Source organism: Galeopterus variegatus, unplaced genomic scaffold (assembly GCF_000696425.1).
Source record: "Galeopterus variegatus unplaced genomic scaffold, G_variegatus-3.0.2 Scaffold5845, whole genome shotgun sequence".
NCBI lineage: Eukaryota > Metazoa > Chordata > Mammalia > Dermoptera > Cynocephalidae > Galeopterus > Galeopterus variegatus.
Genome location: NW_007731956.1, coordinates 104,574 through 110,573, shown reverse-complemented (window position 1 = coordinate 110,573; position 6,000 = coordinate 104,574). Strand labels below are relative to the sequence as shown.

General features: G+C 37.1%; 1 protein-coding gene across 1 annotated transcript in view; it reads right to left on the bottom strand.

The window, feature by feature from the left end:
- PRKDC (protein kinase, DNA-activated, catalytic polypeptide) overlaps positions 1-6,000 on the bottom strand; it is a gene marked incomplete at its 3' end in the record, with an annotated part of 134,792 nt that overhangs the window by 30,373 nt on the left and 98,419 nt on the right. The gene's annotated exons all lie outside the window — the stretch shown is intronic.

The window sequence follows — 6,000 nt, the reverse complement described above, 5'->3', positions numbered from 1 at the left end:
AAAGAAAGAAACACTGTGGCCAGATAAACTAATGTGCCTCACATCTCTTTTGTTTATTTTCTTTTTTTTTTTTTTTTTGGTTACTCCCAAGATACAAACCTCTCCAGCTATCTATCTGGCTCCTGTTTTCCTCACACACTGTTCTGTGTTCCTTGCCCCCAAACCCCAAAACTGCTACTGTCTTTAAGCTTTCACTATTTTTAATCATATGAATAAAAAAGTAAAAGTGGTACAAAATGGGTACTTGGTAAATATAGTCATGGATCACTTAATGATGAGGATACAGTCTGAGAAATGCATCCTTAGGCGATTCCATCATGTGCTAACATTATACCGTGTACTTGCACAGACCCGATGGTACAGCCTGCTGCACACCTAGGCTGCATGGCATAGCCACATGTGACCAATGTTGTACATGTGATCCATTGTTGACCGAAAGGTCCTCGTGCAGTGCATGACTGAATTTGAAGAAATAATGAATGAATATGTAAATCTCCCCACCAGTGTAAACAAAGGGCCCTCAGATCACAGAAAAGGGGAGTGAACAGATGTCCACAGAATGAGATGAACGCTCTCCTGGGCTATGAAGGTGGTAGAGTTACAGAGGTAGTTATCTGACAGAGGGAACAAATTAAACAAAAGCAGAGAAGAGTTATACTATGTGGCATGTACCATCTTCTCTAAAAACAGCAGAATCTGGCTCTTGTATGGCACTGTGAGCCCCCTGCATCCCATGATAAGTAGAAAATCTGGATAAAACACAAAATACAACTCCTCAAGAACTCTGAGAGCAAATAAAAGACAGCAGACTATACACGCAGGGAAATCAAGACTGGGAGAAAGTTCTGCCATTGCAATAACTTCCCTTTCTTTTTCCAGCTTGGTCATAAAGGCAGCCACCCCGGAGGCGTGGTGTGGCAGCACCAGTGACCAAGATCCTGAAGGAAACCCTGCTGCATTCTGCCTAGAGGAACCAGGAAAGGAGCCCAGGCAGAGCAAAGGCTGCAGGGAGAACCCCAGAGGGGAGAGAACCCAAGACCCTTCTTGTTTTGTCCATGCACCTATACATTCTCAGCATGTGCAAGACAGACTCAGTGCAGGAAAGGCTTAAAAAGGGAACTCAGATTTGAACCAACAGCAGGCAAGTCGGAGTCTACTATCCAAATGGAATTATAAAAAAGAACCCAGAGTCAACACAAGAGAATATTCACAATTTCTAAAATACAATCCAAAATTAATTGATAAAAAGAACCGAAATGCATCCATTCTCAACAGAAAAGATAGTCAACGGATGTCAACCCTAAGATGGCCCATCTCTTAGAAGGATCACATGAGGATCTTAAAACAGCTATTTTAACTATGCTCCAAGAGGTCAAAAAAATACACACGAAATGAAAGAAAAGGTGGGTATCTCAGTACAGAATGCAAAAGTATAAAAAGCACCAAACGGAAATTTTACAACTGAAAAATACAATACCTAAAACAAAATATTCACTAGACAGACTTAGTAGAGGAATGAATAAAGAAGAAGAAAATAAAGCAAACTTGAAGGTCTATAGAAATGATCTGAAGAATTATGAGAAAAGAGATTGATTAAAAATGAACAGAGACTCAGAGGCCTATGGAACAATATCAAAAGGTCTGATGTATGCATAATTGGAATCCCACAAAGAGAGAGAGAAATTGCGGCCAAAAGTATTTGCAGAAACAATGACAGAAAACTTCCCAAATAGGGTGACATAAATGTACAGATACAGGAAGCTCAATGAATCTGAAACAAAATAAATTCAAAGAAAACCACACCTAGACACATAATAATCAACCTGCTGATAACCAATGATAAAGAAAAAAATCTTGAAAGAAGCCAGAAAAATACGACACATTATATATGTGGCAACAACAATTTGAATAACCACTTTCTGTGCAGAAACACAAAAAGCCAAAAGTTACTGTTGAGCAGGAAAGGAGAATCTACCCAGAATTCTATATTCAGAGAAAATACTCTTCAGGAATGCCAGTGAAATGAAGATACCTTCAGATAAAGGAAAACTATCAGAATTCATCACAGGTAGACCTGCATTACAAGATCTGCTAAAGGAAAATTTTTTCAGAGGAAAACTTAGATCTTTAGGGATAAATGGTGAGCATCAGAAATAGTAAATATAAAAAGATCTTCACATTCTTCAGAATATGTATGACTATTTAAAGTAAAAATATAATCTAGTGGTGTTTTCATTACATATTACTTCATATATATACATGTATACATATGTGTGTGTGTGTGTGTGTGTGTGTGTATATGTAAAGTCCACACACTCGTACATCAATATATCACTTCATAATGACAGAAGGGGCATTTCATCAGGAAGACATTACATTTATCAATATGTATGTGCCTAAAAAGAGAGTTTAAAATACAGTAAGTAAAAACAGACAGACCTAAGGGGAAAAAGAAAAAATTCTACAATGATAGTGGGAGATTTTGACAGCCCTATCTCAGCAGCTGATTGAAAAAGACATACAAACAAAACAGTAAAGATATAGACAATGTGAAGACTACTACTGACCACCTTGATCTAATTGAAAGTTATAGAACATGACATCTAAGAACTGCAGAAAATTCACGATTTTCAAGTTTACATGGAACAAACATTTACTAAAATAAACCATAAAACAAGTCTCAATAAATTTAAAAGGACTGAAACCATACAGACTGTGCTTTTCGACCACAACAGAATTAATTTAGAAATCAAGAAGACAGTCAAAAAACTCACCTATGTGGAAATTAAAACACTTCTAAATATTTCCTGGATCAAAATGTAAGTCATGTGAGAATTAGAAAATACTTTGAACTGAATGATAATAACACAGCATACCAAAATTTGCAGAATGCAGCTAAAGCAGTATTTAGAGGGACACAAATAACTTTAAATGCTTATCTTAGGGAGGAAAAGGGTATAAAATCAATGATCAAAGTTTCACCTTAAGAAACTAGAAAAAGAAAAGCAAAGTAAATCTAAAGTAAGTAGAAAGAAGGAAACACTAAAGATGAGACCAGAAATCAATGAAACAGAAAACAGAAAGATAATAAAATTAACAAAACTAAAGGCTGGTCCTTTGAAAAGATCAACAACATTGACAAACCTCTACTTAGACGAATGAAGGGAAAAAAAGCAAGAGAACACAAATCACCAATATTAGGAATATCAGAGAAAAGGGGTTCCCACCACAGACACTACAAATATTAAAAAGGATAATAGAACAGTATGAACAACTTTATACCAACAGTTTGACAACTTAGATGAAATGGACACATTTATTTAAATAAGTATATAAATAGCCATTAAAAAAAGAAATGGCCAAATTTATTAAAAGATACCATTTAATAAAAATGACACAGAAATAAATAAAAAAATTTAAAAGCCCTATCTATATCTACTAAGAAAACTATGCACATTATCAAAAATCTTCCCCAAAAGAAAACTCCAGGCCCAGACAGTTGCACTGGTGAATTTTATCAGAATATTCAAAGAAGAAATAAGGGCCGAGCCTGTGGTGCACTCGGGAGAGTGCGGCGCTGGGAGCGCAGTAGCACTCCCGCAGCGGGTTCGGATCCTATATAGGGATGACCAGTGCACTCACAGCGCTCACTGGCTGAGCGCAGTGCGGCCGGTCTCAAAAAGGACAAAGAAGAAATAAACAGAACCTCACATAATTTTTTTAAAAAATAGAGAAGGGGACATGCACAACTCATTTTATGAGGACACCATAACCATAACCCTAATACCAAAACCTGACAAGGGCACTGCAAAAGAGAAAATTACAGACCAATATCCCACTTGAATATAAATACTAACATCCTTAACAAAATGCTTGCAAATCCAAGAATATATAAAAGGAATCATCATGACCACACAGGTTTTACCCCACGAATGCAAGATTAGTTTCACATTAAAAAAGCAATCAAGGGCCGGCCCGGTGGCGCACTGGAGAGTGCGCCGCTTGGGAGCTCGGCAGGGTTGGGTCCCATGTGGAGACCGGTTCCCGCTCACTGGCTGAGCGCGGTGCGGGCGCAACACTGAGGGTTGCGATCCCGTTGCCAGTCAGTAAAAAAAGACAAAAAGGAAAAAAAAAAGCAATAAAGGGGCCGAGCCCGTGGCACACTCGGGAGACTGCAGCGCTGGGAGCGCAGCGACGCTCCCGCCGCGGGTTCGGATCCTATATAGGTATAGCTGGTGCACTCACTGGCTGAGCGCGGTGTGGGCGATACTACACCAAGGGTTGCGATCCCCTTACCAGTCACGAAAAAGACAAAAAAAAAAAAAGCAATGTAATACACCATAAACATAATAAAGGAGAAAAACAATATAACCAATTAAATACAAGCAGAAAAAGCATTTAACAAAATTCAGCACCAGATAAAACTCTTGGAAAACCAGGAATAAAGGTTATTTCCTCAATCTGATAAAAGGCATCTATAAAAAACTATAATATGATGAATAACTGAATTGTCTTCCCTAATATCAGAAACAAGACTAGGATGCTCATTTTAACAGTTACATTCAAGACTGAACTGGAGGTCCTCGGCTTGTAACAAGGTAAGAAAAAGAAACAGTCTAAAGTTCAGAAAGGAAGAAGTAAAACTGACCCGGTTTGCAGATAACAGAGAAAATCACAGGGAATCTGCAACACTAGAACTAAAAGTAGTAAGTAAGGTTAGCACAGATACAAAACTAACATATAAAAGGCAATTGTATATGAGCAGTAAATAATTGAAAAATACAATTTTGGGGAAAAAAAACCTCCATTTATAACAGTGCCAAAAAACATAAAATACTTAGGAATAAATCTCACCAAAAACATCCAAGAATCATACTGAAAAAATACAAATCATTGAAATTAAAGAGGACCTAAATAAACAGAGACATACCATATTCACAAATTAGATAACTCTATACTATTAAGGTGGCAATTTCTCCAAGCTGACCTACAATCAATGCAATCCCAATCAAAATCTCAGTTTTTCTTTGTAGAAGTTGCCAAGCAGATTCTGTAAATGCAAATAATCTAAAATAAACAAAGCGGTTTTCATAAAGATAAACAAAGTTGGAGAATTCACCCTATCTGATTCTAAGACTTACCATAGAGTGACATTAATGAAGACAGTTTGATACTGAAAAAGATAAAAATCAAGGACTAGAAGAGAGCAACCAGAAATAGACCCACATGTACATGGTCAATTGATTTTCAAAAAAGATGCCAAGGCAATTCAATTATGAAAAGAAGAACTTTTGCACAAATGGGACTAGATAACTAGATATCCATATGAAAAAACTGAACATCTATCCCTAACTCACACCATCTACAAAAATTATCTTCCAAAGGATCACAGACCTAAATGTAAGAGCTAAAATTATAACATTTCTAGAAGACAACAAGAAAATAATTTCACAAGTTGAGCCCAGAATACCAGTTTGAAAAGGCTCCTGCTGGCCAAATCTGAGAAAATTAAATAAATAAGGACACTAATGGGTTATATCCCATTAAATAAAATTGGAATCCATGAATCTGTATTTATGATTTTTTAAAAGCAAATAAGTAAACAGATGGGGGAGAAGGGAGGGTGCTTCCTTAAAATGAGATGTAGACCGAGAAACGCAAAATGAGTGGTGGAGTTAAAAACATTAGTTTGCAACTATCATTGTCAAGACTGGTTTGGTCCAAGAGTTACCCATGAATGCAAAATACAGACGGGTAAGTCTTATGAGAAGTAGGATATATGCATGTCTCAAAGCATCTCCCACATCACTTATTAGTTGTAAAGAAAAAAAATTGGTATTATACTATGGGGAGACCAGACAATCAAAATTACCATCACCAGTGAAAGGCAAATGCGCCCTGTATACTCACATGTGACATGGCAGCCTGAGAATAGTCACTGCAGGAGTGTTCTGGCCAGGGGCAGGTCACCTGAGTCTTGTCATGAGGAAATGTAAGACA